We start from the raw sequence: 15,886 nt of genomic DNA, 5'->3' as shown, positions 1-15,886 counted from the left end.
TACTTTGCACGTAAAATGGTAATAAGTTAAATTGTGAACTCTTAGAAGAGTTATTGAATCGGCTAGTTAGACTCTCGTGGATATAATTGAGGTCGCACATTTAGCAACCATAATCAAATTCAACGAAAATTATGGTCAACTTCAAAATTATCAAGAAGTCTTTATTTTGAGTATTTGATTCAAATCAAGAGTGCATGATCAAAATTAGAAAATCAAGAATACACGTCTAGGTTTGTGATCTGAAATATGGGATTACATGACGTGAATCATTGGCCCTTTTTGTCCAAAACCCCTATTTCTATGTTATACAACCCTATTTAAGATATATAATGATGCCTAAGATTTATCACTCGAAATTGACTTGGAACAAGGATGGAGTGAGATTAAGAATTTTTAAGAATTAAAGATGAACTTGCATTAGAATTAAGATTAGTCATAAAAGGTAATATGCAAATGCATAAGGGTTAGTGGCAAAATTATATTGATATGAAATTTAGGGTTTCTATATTGTAAATGAATGATGCGACTATTTTTTTTTTCTTGTGTATCAGATACATATACAAATAAATTAAGTTTTTAATTAACTACTCGTGGATAAGTACCATATATATTATTATACATTTACTTAGGGCTAAGGGAGAATAATAAATCATAGCAAGTTAAGTGATGTTTATGGAGATAATCTATCTTAATATTACCAAAATAGATTGAGTGGCTAATTTATGAAGGTGACCATAATGACACAAATCCAAATGTGGTTTGTTAGGGTAGTTTTAGTTATTAGGCTCTTTCATATTTATTTATTGGTTGGATATGTTCAATTTCTCAAAATATTCTCACGTCAGAGGATCTAAACAATTATGCATTAGCTAAAATTCATATTAGAATAAAATAATAGTTATTCTTATAATCTTTACTAAGTTATTTTTAAGATCTCAGATAACTTGTACTTAGAATTTCAAATTCACTAAAAATGAATTGAATAGATCTTGAGATTTCTAGTAGGAAATCTACTGGAAAAATTAGTTCTCACTCCCACAATATTTATTATTTTTATTCAAGAACAAGTTTCAGGATCGGCAAAACAAAGCAATTCAAGAATCAAAGATGAAAAATTATATTATTATATATTATATTTTTTTTCTTAAATGTATTTTTGATTTTTCTAATTTAATTTTTTTAATTTTTAATTCTCTTATTTTTGATCCTCAACTTTATATTATTTGAGATTTATTTGGTTCTCCTTCAATTTTGCATGTCATGATTATATATATATATATATATATATATATATATATATATATATATATATATATATAAATATATTTAATGATGTAACATTGATGAATCAAATAATTTATTATTTATTACTTTTTTTACATAATTAATTAATAAATAATTATTTTTATTTTAATTAAATAATTAATCATTTTTATTAAATTTTTTAAATATTAAATAATTAAAATTATGAAATTAAATTCTAGACCTAAACCTATTTCATTGAATCAATAATCCAACATTCAATTCGTAAGTTAATATTGATGTAGCTTATATAAACACTAAAATTAATTGTCATTGAAACAATATGCGTCTTGCAATGGATTTCATTTTCAATATCTCTTTCTTGAATGCTAGTTAATAGATACTCTTGTTGTGTTCTTAGAATATCTGCAATGCAATAAATGACCATCATATATGATATATCAAGAATCTCTTTCAACAAACTGTTCATGCCCTGGAAAAGTTAAATTACCTTTTGGATATGCAGCAATAAGAGGTAGAAAATTGCCAGAACATTGAAAAGGAACTCAACATGCAATAACTTATTCCATGCAATAACTTCCATTTCAATAAGAGGTAGAAAATTGCCAACATGAAAAGTAAGTAACTCCAAAACAACATGAAAATTGCCAGAACATGGTGAATTTGAAACAGGTAGAAAATTGGAAATTCCTACTCCATGCAAAATTGCCAGAAAATTCCAATAACTTACTCCTGAACATTGAAAATTCCAATAACTTACTCCTGAACATTGAAAATTCCAATAACTTACTCCTGAACATTGAAAATTCCTACTCCATGCAATAACTTCAATAAGTAAGTAACTCAACATGAAAAGGAACATTGCCAGAACATGGTGAAACTGAAACAGGTAGAAAATTGGTAAATAAATTACAGTAAAAAACAACAAGCAAATAAACCATCTTATTATTTCCATTCCTTTCCATTGCTGCTGCTTCTTCTTCTGACTGGACCAAATCCATTTGAATAAAAAATTGATATTGGTTGTTTATTAATTAACCATCTCACTCATTAATGTTTTATCATTAAAAATATATTTTTTATCCTAATCATCAATGATACGTATGTAAAATTAAAGGAGACCAACCAAATCCCAAATGATATAAAATTGAGGGATCAAAAAGTTGATTTTTTAAAGGCTTTGTTCATCTTTTTTAGTCATTTAACTTAATTTATTATTTCTATTTAGTCCCTTATTTCAAAGCGTTACTCTTCGGTCTCATAAAACACCTCTGTTAGCCTTATAAGTTTGTTCTGTTAAATTTTATTGGAAAACGTTAACAAAGCCTACGTGACAAATTGGAAACACTTACATGGCATAATGTTTTAGTTTTTGAAATTATTAATAAGCATATTTTAATTTAAAGTATATGATATCATTTCCAAGGATAGAAACATCATTTTTAACTCTTCACCTACCAACAAAACAAAAGTATATTTCTCTATATAAATTGTTTTGCTTTAAAACCTAGGTCATTGTTCTACTATCTCGTTGTCTGAAACCCTAGCTGCGAATGGGAAGATTTGGAGCGACGAAGACGACGATAATTGGAGCAACGAAGATGAAGATTTGTTCATTCATTTGCAGTCCAAGGTACGATTATGTGTTTATCATATTAAAAGCGAACCTTTAGTTTTCTCTTTCTTCAAAGACTCACTTTTGCATTATTTGGTGTGATTAGGTCATAAGTGATCGGTTTGAGTGTGTTATCCATCATTAGGGGTGTGTTTGTTGAGTTTAACTGATTAGGTTACAAGGGGTTATAGAAGGTTTGGCAAATTGACCATGATTTATGGAGTTATTTTGAGGTTCTTGGTGGTTTAAAGGATTTAGGGTACCCAAAAGTGGAGAGTTTGTGTTATTATTATGCAATGGATATTAATGAGTTAGTTGTGTTGAAAGGTGATGCAGGAACAAATAGAATGAAATTGATAGCACTGATTAATGGGAATGTGCATTTATATGTCATGCATCCAGTTAATGGGAAAAAGTCAATATTGTCTCTAGAAAACAATGTAGGATCCAATGGTGTAGAAGAAGACAATTTGGAAGATGACACCTTGGATGATTTGAAAAATGGTGTAAAAAGAACTTTTGATGATTTTGGTACTTTTGAAGATTTGAATAATCTAGGTCATAAATTTGATGAAGGAGGGACCACTGGTGTAGAAGATAGTGATGCAGTTGACCAAGAATCTTCATGTGAGGATGTAAATTTGGATGGGACCACTGGAGGCATTGACCAAAAAGATTCATGCCAGGATGTTAATTTTGAGGGGGTCGCTTTGTCTGAGGATGCAATGGTGGATATTACATTGGAGGGGACCATTGATTATATGGTATGTGATTAAGAAGCTGATATATTGGATGGAACATCTTATTTGGTACGTGTTCAAAAAGATTATGTAGTTGAGGGACTTATTTGTAACAGAGATGAAGATGGGGACTGGAATGTAACCAAAAAGATGGTGGTGGTGAAGATGACAGTGCTTTGAATGTGAACTTTGAGGATTCTGATGAGGATGTTATTTGAATTGGTGAAGAAACTGTTGTTGATAAAGAGGATGGCAAATGAAAGGGCAAAGGAAAAGGAAAAGGAAAGGAGAAGGGCAGAGGTAACGGAAATGGGAAGGGTAAAGGAAAAGAAAAAGGGAAGGGGAAAGCCAAGGTTTGGAGATCAGAGAAACAAAGGAAGGTGGAGGAAGCAGTTGAAGTTGATTCAAACTACACCACAAACACCTTTAATATTGATGGATGCTCATATGAATATGTTGAATTTGTAATTTTTTGTGTTAAAACAATATTTTTGAAAATTTCTGTTGTCATCGAAATGATGTGTGTCGAGATTGTGTGAGTGTCAGAGTGTCGAGGAGTTAGCCTCGACATGGATTTGGTTTTAAACCTAATTTTATAGTGTTGGCAGAATTATGTATTTTGGGATTTTGTTTTGGGCTTTGCTTATGGAGAAAGAAAGCAAAATCTATAAATAGGGAGTAACCTCTACTATTGTAAACACTTAAATTTTGCAGTTGCAAAAGAATAAAGAATCACAGTTTGTGATCAGAGAGGAACTCTGCAGAAAATTCATCTTCTTCCTTCTCTCGATAAATCCTAACTTTTTTCTTCTTAGTTCAGTATTATTTTCTTGTTTTTCATCACCATTGTACAATGATACAATCTTGTAACCAAGGTTGGTTGATTCACTCGAGTGAAGAACAAGAGGGAATTCGATCAGTCTGATTGAATCTTGTTCATCAAGATTGATTTGGAATTACTCAAAGTCTTGGGTTTAATTCCAACATCTAGTATCTAGAGCATTGATTAAGAGATTCTTGGAAGCATAACATGATGAATCATCAGAACAAGCATTTTTCGGGGAGTCTCCCAATTCTAAAGAATCGGAATTACAAGAATTGGTGCAAGCAGAAAACGGTTGTCTTTTGCTATCAAGATCTTTGGAATCTCATGAAAGAGGGAGTGACATCGCTTGCAGCAAACGTGGAATATGAAGAAAAGGATGCACACAAAGAATTGAATAAGAAAGATTATAAAGATCTCTTTACAATCTATCAATGTGTTGATTCTGATAATTTTGAAAAGGTTAGTGATGTTGAATCAGCAAAAGAAGCATGGGAAATTCTTGAAAAATCGTTTGGAGGCTGAGAGAAGGTGTAAGAGGTGAGGTTACAAACTCACAAAAGAACGTATGAATTGCTTCAGATGGTAGACAATGAAAGCATAACTGATTTAAATTAAGGCATGTGGAGAAGTATTGACATCAAGATCAGTTGTTTCAAAGATCTTGAGATCATTGGCTCAAAAGTTTGACCACATGGTAGTATCCATAGAAGAGTTGAAAGATTTGTCAGCATTGATAAAGGAAGAGCTTCAAGGGACACTTGAATCTTATGAACAAAGAATGGCTGACAGAGTTGCAGGAAAGTCGAAGAGTGATGTGGCTTTGCAGGTGTAATCAGCAAGAGAAAAGAAAGGCAAAGGGAAGTGGCTCGACAACAAAGGTAAAGAAGACTACAATAATTTGAATGGTCGAAATCAGCAAGAAAGAGGTTGGTCGAATCAAAGAATACCCATATACCAAACTAGCCAAAGAGGCAGTGTTGTAGGTAGAGGAATAGGTGGTGGTTGAAAACCTGACAAATGTCACATTCAGTGTTTCAATTGTCAGAAGTATGGTCACTACTCAAGTAATTATCCTAAAAAACAAAAGAATCAGGAAACTGATGCAAAGTTTGCAAAGCATGAAGAAGAAGAGATGTTGTTGATGGTCATAACAAGAGATGAAGAAATATTCTAGGACCAATGGTATTTAGACTCAGGAAGCTCATCACACATGACTGATAGGAAAGATTGGTTTATCAGCACGAAACCCTTAATGAAGAACATGGTAAAATTTGCAAATGACAATACTCTAGCAGCTGAAGGTTTTGATGATGTTATGATTATGAGGAAAGATGGCAAGAGGTTAGTAGTTTCCAATGTAATGTACATACTAGGCATGAAAAGTACTTTGCTCAGCATATGGAAGTTGGTCGAAAATAACTACAAAATGTCGATCAAGAACAAGATGATGAGAGTTCTCGAATCAGGTGGGAGGTTAATCTTGAAGGCACCTAGGTCTCAAAATAGAACCTTAAGGATTGAACTTAATATGATGGAGCACAAGTGCCTTGCAACTGCAGCTAGCAGGGATGAATAGATATGGCACTATAGACTTGGTCATCTCAACTTCAAATACACTAGAGATCTGAAAAAAGGAATACATTTTCAAGGTTACCATAAATTGATATTCCAAATGAAATGTGTGAAGAATGTATGCAGGCGAAGCAGCACAAGAACAACTTCAACAAGGATGCAGGAAGCAAGTTGAAGTCAATTCTTGAAGTCATATACTCTGATGTGTGTGGTCCTATCCAGGTGGATTCAATTGGAGGTAACTGATCCTTTGACAATATCATAGATGATTTTAGTAGAAAACTATGGACTTGCCTGATCAAGAAGAAAAATGAAGCGATCGAGGTATTTTCCAAGTTTAAATTTATGGTCGAAAGGAAAAGTGGTCGAAAGCTCAAGATTTTGAGGACTGGTGGTGGTGGTGGAGAGTATGTGTCAAAATACTTCGACAAGTTATGTGAGAAAGAAGGGATTGTTCATGAGGTGGTGTCAAGCCTACACTCCATATCAGAATGGAACGAGGAAGGGAAGAATAGAACCATCATAAACATGGTGAGAAGTATGTTGAAAGGCAAGCATCTACCCAAAGAATTATGGGGAGAAGCAGTGTCGACAACTACATATATTTTGAATAGATGTCTGGTGAAGAATCTAGAAGGAATTACGCTAGAAGAATGTTAGTCTGGTGTCAAGCCTAGCTTGAGTCATATGAAAATATTTGGATTTATAGCACATAGACATGTGCCATATCAATTGAGAAGAAAACTTGATGACAAGTCGAGTCAGATGATTCTAATAGGATATCTTAGACTGGAGGTTACAAGTTATTCGACCTAGTGAACAAGCAAGTATTGATCAGCAGGGATGTGATCATAGATGATCTTAAGGAATGGGATTGGACTAAAAATGTCAAGAAGGATTCAGTGAGAATCTTATGTGAAGAACCAGATATTGAAGCCGAAAGAGAAGTTCGACAAGACGAAGTCAGAGGTCAAACAAGCACAAGAAGACCTCAAAGAACAAGACACATGCCCGCAAGGTTGCAAGAATGCGTGATTACATCAAATGATATGGTCGATGATGAAGGTGAGCTGGTACATTATGCTTTCTAAGAAGATGTCGAACCATTCAATGCAACTGAGGCATTGAAGGATTCGAAATAGGTGAAAGCAATTAATGAGGAATTGAAGTCCATCGAAGTTAACAACACTTGGTCACTTGTTGAATTACCTCAAGACAAGAAGGCAATCGATGTGAAGTGGGTATACAAGGTGAAGTTGAATCCCAAAGGAGAAGTAACTTGACACAAGGAGATACTTGTGGAAAAAGTATTTCTTCCAATAGAAGGAATAGACTTCGACGATGTTTTTGCACCTGTCGCTAGGATTGAAACAATCATGTTGGTTTTTGGTCTAGCAAACATGAAAAATTTGCACATATGTCAGATGGATGTGAAATGTGCATTCCTGAATGACCCATTATATAAAGAAGTTTATGTTGCATAACCTGTTAGGTTTGTGAAACAAGGCGAAGAAAGCAATGTATACAGGCTGCATAAAGCCCTGTATGGACTTAAGCAAGCTCCAAGATCTCGGAACAAGAAGATAGATAGCTTTCTAAGGGAGAAGAAATTTGTGAAGTGCACAATTGAGCATGGAGTATATGTAAGAAGAAGAAATAGTGAATTGCTTATACTATATCTATATTTTGATGACCTGTTGATGATAGGAAGTTGCAAGAAGGAGATCGAAGATTTCAAACATGACCTAAGTGAGGAGTTTGAAATGTCAGACTTGGGAAATCTCTCATATTTCCTTGGCATCAGATTATACAAGAGTGGTAGAGGTTGATGATGCAACAAAGAAGATATGCAGGTGAAATACTCAAGAGATTTGAGATGCAAGATAGCAACCCAACTTCGACTCCAGCTAAGCCCAAAATGCAATTGTCGAAAGACATAAATGAAGATGATGTCGATCCAAAACAGTATAAAAGACTCACTGGATCATTTCGATACCTTTTTCACACAAGGCCTGATCTAGCATACAGTGTGGGTATGGTAAGCAGATTCATGCAGAAGCCAAAGGCATCACATCTAGCAGCGACGGAGAGGATACTAAGATATTTGAAAGGAACTCTCGACTATGGAATTTTGTTTCTTGCAGCTGATGAAGGAAAAGAATGCAAGTTAGTGGGCTACATCGATTCAAGTTGGTGTAGTGATACCGAGGATAGAAAATCCACAGTTGGATATGTGTTTATGTTAGGTGGTGCACCAGTTGCTTGGAGTTCAAGAAAGGAACCATTGGTGGAACTATCATCATGTGAAGTAGAATACATAATTTCTTCTCTTTGGGCATGTCAAGCAACGTGGACGGTAAATCAGTCGAAGAGATTACATGGAAGAATCATTGAGAAATTATTATGAAGATCAACAACATGTTTGTTATCAATCTGACAAAGAATCCGATAGCACATGGACGAAGCAAGCACATCTAAATAAGGTTGCATTATCTTCGAGAGCAAGTGGCAGAAGCGAAGGTGAACATGGAACACTGCAAAACTGAGAATCATATTGCAGATATCATGATGAAAGGAGTGCAAGTCTAAGTGTTCAAGAAGTTAAGGTGTATGATGAATGAAGATAGCTTAGACACAATGAATTAGGTGGTGCGTTGAATTTGTAATTCTTTGTGTCAAAGTAGTATTTTTGACATAGTTTGTTGTCGTCGAAATATTGTGTGTCAAAATTGTGTGAGTGTCGAGGAGTTAGTCTCGACATGAATTTGGTTTTAAACCTAATTTTGTAGTATTGGCAGAATTAGATATTTTGGGATTTTGTTTTTGGGCTTTGCATGGGGAGCAAGCAATCAAAAAATAGATAGTAGCCCATATTATTGTAAACACTTGAATTTTGTAGTTGTAAAAGAATAAAGAATCATAGTTTATGATTAGATAAAAACTTTGCAGAAAATTCATCTTCTTCCTTCTTTCAATAAACCCTAATTCTTTTCTTCTCAATTCAATCTTTTTTTCTTTTTTTTCATCACCATTATACAACGATACAATCTTGCGACCAATGTTGGTTGATTCATTCGAGTGAAGAGTGAAGTGAAGGTGTGAAAAACACAAGAAATGGGAGTTTGAATTGGGCTTTACAAGCAAAAGCTTTTTCCAAAATAAGAACACACCACTAACAAGTTAATAACAAAAAGATAAAAACACGAGTATTTTTATCCTAGTTCGCTTGAAACTCAAAGCTACTCAGTCCACCCGCCAAGGTGATTTTTCCTTATACATAAGGACTTAATCCACTATAATCAACAGATTACAATAATCATAAAGAATAACCTTTTTTGTCTTCTCAAGGATCCAACTATACCCTAGTCTCCTTAAGGACTCATAAAGAACAACCTTCTTTGTCTTCTCAAGGATAACCTCCTCAAGGAATCAAATAAACAATTTGAATAATATTTTGTATGTTACAAGATGCTTCAATACAAGCAGATTTTAAACAAATGAATAACCAAACACTTAAAGAAAAACCGTGTACAAACAAAATGATAGCTTTTCACAAAGAAATAGACTTGTCAAAATATTGTGTCAATGGCATTTTCTTCAAGTCTCCAAGTCTCACTTATATAGCATAAGAATAAGACAGTTGGAGGGCAGAAAGGGAAAAGCTCATAGAGCGGCTGCCCACTATCGGATGGGAGAGGAGTGATATTACGTAATGTCCTACACCTACAAAACAGTGACAGGTGTGATGTATAGTCATGTCCTTGCCCACGAAATCAGGTAGTGGAAAGGATGTTGGATTTATACTGTGTACTATTTGATCACATTCCTGTTTGATCTTATCTTCAAGTTCATTGGCTTATGATGAATGTTGATGAAACATGAAATAAAGAAACATAAAGCTAGATTCATAAACTTCAGAATTTTTTGGTCACAACCTTGACAACGTCAGTAGTTTGGCTTGAGATCTTCAGTATCTTCAGAATCTTCAGAATCTTTAGTCAGAACCTTGATAACTTCAATCGTCTAGCTTGAGATCTTCAGAATCTTCAGCTACATAACACAACTTCAGAAGCTTGTCATTCTTCATAAGTTTGGTGATCAGAGTCACGTCCATAAGCATGAGATGAGAGAACATTGCAGCAGTAACACAATGTCTCCTCAAAAGCTTCTTGGGAGTGAATCAGCACAAAAACAGAAAGATCATTGCAACAGTAATATTGAACATCTTTCAGAACTTCAAATAGCTGGCGTAGAAGCAGATTTGGAACATATTATTCAGAAACCGAAGATGTTTCACGTCATATATTCATAATCAGAACTGGATTTTAAAGCTACACAATAACAAACCATTAGGGTACCAAAATTGTTCTCATACAAATACAATATTGTTATCATCAAAACTCAAGGTATAAATGCAGAACCAAATCTTGTTCTAACAATCTCCCCCTTTTTGATGATGACAAAATATGTATTGTGATGAACAATTTTGTATAGGGTAATCACTGAAGAATACATCTTACAGAAGCACGAAGCTCCCCCTAAGATGTATAATCCTACAAAGATAAAATCAGAATGAAAGAACACTTTCCTAATTAACCTTTTTGAAGTACCAGAATAAATTTTCAGTCAGAATTTGGTTTATCTTCAGAAGATGATTAATGTTGTCTAGAGCACTAGTTTGTTAACATCAACATTCTGATAAGCTTCACTTCAAAAGTGTTGTTGAATTATTTTGGAGATGCTTTAGAGTTGGTTATCTTCTTTAAAGAAACTTGACTTTCAAGTCTGATTACTATTGAGGAAACTCTTCCTTATAGCTGGATGCCAATGCCACATTTTTCAAAAAGAACTTTCAGAAGTACTTTGATGCCAAGTACTCAATGTTCTAGGTTCAGAACATTAGTTACTTGAATTTGATTCTCAATCATCAGTATGAAGGTTGTACTGACTCAGATGACAGACCATTTTATTATAAATTGGTAACTTATATTCTGATCTTTGAAACTTCACAAGAACTTTTGATGTTTTATTATAACCATTTTGATTCTTGGTATATAACCCTGCAAATCATTTAACAAACTATTCTTCAAAGAGTTGTTAGTAGAAAACATTATTCAATGTTTGGGTTCTTACTTAAGGAATTTAGGTATATCAAAGTAACTACGAATCTTCCCCTTAGATATGTTTCTCTCCCTTTGTCATCAATAAAAAAATACATAGATAAAATAAAAATAAAAATAAAGAGAAATAAAAAAGCTTTCATTGGTAAGCCAAAGAGACAGAGAAGATACAACTAGTATTTAAAAAAAATAAAGGGCCAGGGGTTCTGAGGAGGAGGCGGAGGAAGTCTGGATAGAATTAATTAAAACATCAAGTCCTGTTTGTCAAGACGTTCTTTGACCAACGCATTATCAGCCTTGATTTCCTCAATGGTCTTCAGAAGTGCAACAGGAATTTCTCTAGATGAAGTTCCAGCAGAATATTGAGAAACAGAAACTCCAACTTGTTGAGTTTCAGAAACAACAATTTGAGCAGCAGCTTCTTCCATTATGTAATCCTGATGTCCAGAAACAACTATAGGATCATGAACGACCATAACTTCCTGAACAACTACTTCTTCCACAACTTCTGGAGTAACTTCCTGACCTCTGGAGCAGGAAGACATAATTGGGAATTCCATAACTTCCAGATTTCCATTAAGGGAATAAACCCATAAAGGAATTTTCTTTCAGAAACTTTGTACCTGAAATTCTTCAGCCCAAAAATCTTGCAATTTATCCATCTTCTATAAGTTTCTCAAGCAGAATCACTCTCAACCAGATTTGCTGAAGAACGAATAATTGCCATTGCTTCATGAAGACGTCTTCTAGATTCTGATTCAAATTTCCTGAGAATATTACCAATGTTGGGAGAGGGTTTTGGTGGTTTGGGGTAGCTAACAGTGAGGTCAATTTTTGATTCATCAAAGTTAGGACCAAAAACGGATGAAGTAGTCATGGAAGGTAATTGAACATACCTTCAGGAGTGCCTTCAGACACATGGTCGTTAGAAACTCTTGAAAGGGATGTTCTAGGAGTTGTGAAATTTGGATTTGTTGGTTGGGGAGCAGAAATAAATGGTGATGGAGTGGGTGAAATTTGTAGTTGTGAAGGAGATGGTGGTGATTTTATATGTTGTTGTTGTGATAAAGTTTCAGAAACTTGAGGAGTTTTTGTAGAAGGTTTTATAGTTGGGGATTTAGGAGGTGGTGGAAGTAAAATAAGTTCAGAAATAATGGGAGTACTAGCTTCAGAGGTTTTAGAAATGTCTGGAATAGGTTGAGAAGTAGGAGGAGGTTAGATTGGTAAGATCCTTTTAGAAATCATGGAATCATAAGTAATTGGAGTGCTAGCTTCAGGAAGCTTACCATACATAGTGTTAGAAGCTTTTGAAGAGTGCTAGAAAACTCCAAAAGTATACTTCAAAAGCATGGCTTCCTAGCGTTCACTGAGAGGCACCTCGTCTTCATCCAAAAAGACAACAACTTTCTTCTTCTTCTTCTGAGGCCTTGAAGATCCTTCTCCTCTGGATTCCTTCTTCCTCATCCCATGAACATCTGGATATGTTTCAAGTAGATTAAAAGGATCCACCAATGGATCAATTCCATCCTTCTGACAACTTTCCAAATAGTAATGTAGAACCTCTAGAGGATCAATATGAGTGAAGATAGGAAAGTTGTCTACTGAAGTTCTCATTCCATATATATCATCCTTAGAAGGAATGAAATTTGGTCAAACAATCCTAGAAATGAGACACATGCTCTTCAGATTCTTCCCCCATAATACCTTTCCAGCATCCTTCACAAGTTCATCACTCAAGCCACTGACCAGAAGGTCATCTACCAGAACATTCTCAACAAGAATGTCAAAAATCAGTCTTCCACTAGGGATGAACTTGCTTTTGTTCTTCTTCGAAGATCCACCAATTTTGGATTCTCTGATAGAATCACTCATGAACTTCAACAAGATGGAGGGAAGATCTAGCTTGAGACCCTTCTCCAGAAAGAACAACATGAATTTTTGACGTGTGCTGACATAGTCAGAATTGTTGGTGCTAGGTCTGTGATGAATGCAACCAAGAATATTTTGAATCAAACTCTCAGGTTGCTTGTAAAGTCCTTAGAACTTGGACCTTTATCATCCTCAAGATGGGTTCCAATTTTGAAGATGACAGGAGCGATAACATCTTCTCTTTTAGCATTGATCTTGGCACTGTGAATTCTTTTGCCTTTTCCATTGTGAGAGATTAAATCAGCAATGGATTTCTCAGTTGTGACAATTTTCCTGTTCATAACGTAGGAAGTAATTGTCTCCTTTTTAGCAGTGGCATGCACCCAAAACTGCTTCATCAAAACTAGATACATATGTCCAGTTAGTCTCTCAAAGAAGGTTATACAACCTTGAAGTTCTAGGTTTTCAGGGAAATCGAAATTGTTGTCTTTCAAGTTTTTGAAGTCTACAAATAGAGCACCATTAACTCGTTGGCGGGAGTGAGTAGATTTAATTCTGGTATTTCTTCCATGATGGGATTGTTTTCATTAGCCATTGAGTGAATGGGAGAGAGTTATTGTTGAATCAGTTGTTGTTGAGCAACCACTGATAAAGATGAAGGAGATGAAGAATAGTTGCAGAGAAGGGTGTTTTAGGTTTGAAAGAAGAAAGTGTGGGAGTATTGTGCGCGTAGTGTGAAAATGTGAGTGAAGTGGGTTTATATAAAAAAAATTGCAATTATGACAAGATGGAAATATACAGTCATAGGGGAAGCGTAAGAATTTAACCTAATTCCAAGAATTGTTAAACCCAATGTGTCACGCTCTTATCACGCATGCTCAGAAAGTGGTAGAACGGTCACCACTTACAACCACATGAAATCAAACGATATGACAACCATTTAATGCAACGACTGCTCAGAATCAGGAAGACAAATTGATAAGATTGTTTCTGATCAGAACCTTTCTAATTCATGAAAACTTTCTTACTTCAGAAAGCTCATGTTTCAGAGTCAACAAAAACATTCTCAGAATCTAATCTAGAGTTCTGAAGACTTAAACATTCTGAAATACATCTTTTCATTATGGACATAAGTTCATAAATAAGTTTTTTAGAATGAACACAAATCTATCTTCAACAAAGGGTTTTGTAAAGATATCAACTCATTGATGGTCTGTATCAACAAATTTTAGATGAAAAATACTCTTCTGAACATATTCACGTAAAAAATGATGTTTAATTTCAACATGCTTAGCCCTATAATGCAAGATATGATTCTTAGATAAACAAATAACAGAAGTATTATCATAGAGAATAAGAATGTTACTCTCAGATATATGATAATCTTCCGTCTAACTCTTTATCCAGAGTATCTAAGTGTTGCATCCAAAAGCTGCAATATATTCAGCTTCAGCTATTGAAAGCGTAATTGTTGACTGTCTCTTGCTGGATCATGAGATTAGGTTATCTCCTAGAAATTGACAACTTCTAAAATTACTTTTCCTTTCTATTTGGTCTTCAACATAGTTAGTATTACAATAGCCTACTAATTTGTATTCACTTGACTTTCTATAAAATCAACCAAGATTAGTAGTACCTTTCAGATACCTAAAGATTCTCTTAACATCAGTTAAGTGAGTTTCCCTAGGATCTGATTGAAAGCGGGCACATAAGTAGACACTAAATAAGATATCTGGTCTAGAAGTGGTTAGATATAAAAGAGAACCTATCATACCTCTGAAAAGCTTCTGATTTACCTTACTGCTTACCTCTTCTTTCTCCAGAATACATGTAGGATGCATTGGAGTCTTTGCTTGCTTACATTCTGATAAGTTAAACTTCTTCAGAAGTTCCTTTATATATTTGCTCTGATGAATGTATGTTCCTTCTGAGCATTTATCAATATGGATTCCCAAAAAGAACTTGAGTTTTCCCATCAAACTCATTTCAAATTATGTCTGCGTTGACTTAGCAAAATCCTTGCACAACGATGCATTAGCAGAACCAAAAATAATATCTTCAACATAAATTTGCACAACCAAAATATCATTCTTAAAGGTTTTACAAAAGAGAGTCGTGTCCACTTTCCCTCTGGTAAAATTATTTTCCAAAAGGAAGTTACTTAGTATATCATACCAATCTCTGAGAGCTTGCTTCAGACCATATTACAATTTTTTCAGTTTAAAAGCAAAGTCAGAATTTTGAGATCTTTCAAAACCAGGAGGTTGATGCACATATACTTCTTCAGAAATATATCCATTTAAGAATGAACTCTTAACATCCATCTGATAAAGGATGATGTTATGATTGACTACAAGTGAAATTAAAAGACGAATGTACTCTAACCTGGTAACTGGAGCAAAGGTTTCCATATAGTCTATACTTTCTTGTTGACTATAACCTTGTGCTACCAGTCGAACCTTGTTTCTGACAACCTTACCTTTCTCATTTAGGTTATTTCTGAAGACCCATCTAGTTCCAATGATATGGAAACCCTTTGGTTTCTGAACAAGATCCCAGATGTCGTTTCTGGTGAATTGATTCAGTTCTTCTTGCATAGTTAGAATCTATTCATTATCCAGAAGAGATTCATCAATAAATGTGGGTTCTATCAGAGATACCAAACCTAGAAGAGTCTCTTCAAAAGGTTTGATGAAGATCTTGTTCTGACTGGAGCATTTTTATCTCTCTGAATCAGCTCTTTAGAGTGAGAGATTCTTGATCTACTCTTCTTCTGATGAGTCATATCAATGATAGCTTCTAGTTGAGGTGTTTCTTCAGATTCTTTAACTTTTCCTTTTGAGTCTTTTTCTCCATAATCAGTATCCTTGGATTCTGAAAT

Source organism: Lathyrus oleraceus, chromosome 4 (genome assembly GCF_024323335.1).
Source record: "Lathyrus oleraceus cultivar Zhongwan6 chromosome 4, CAAS_Psat_ZW6_1.0, whole genome shotgun sequence".
Classification (NCBI taxonomy): Eukaryota; Viridiplantae; Streptophyta; class Magnoliopsida; order Fabales; family Fabaceae; genus Lathyrus; species Lathyrus oleraceus.
The sequence above is the reverse complement of the archived record's forward strand: the minus strand, read 5'-3'. Positions refer to the sequence as shown.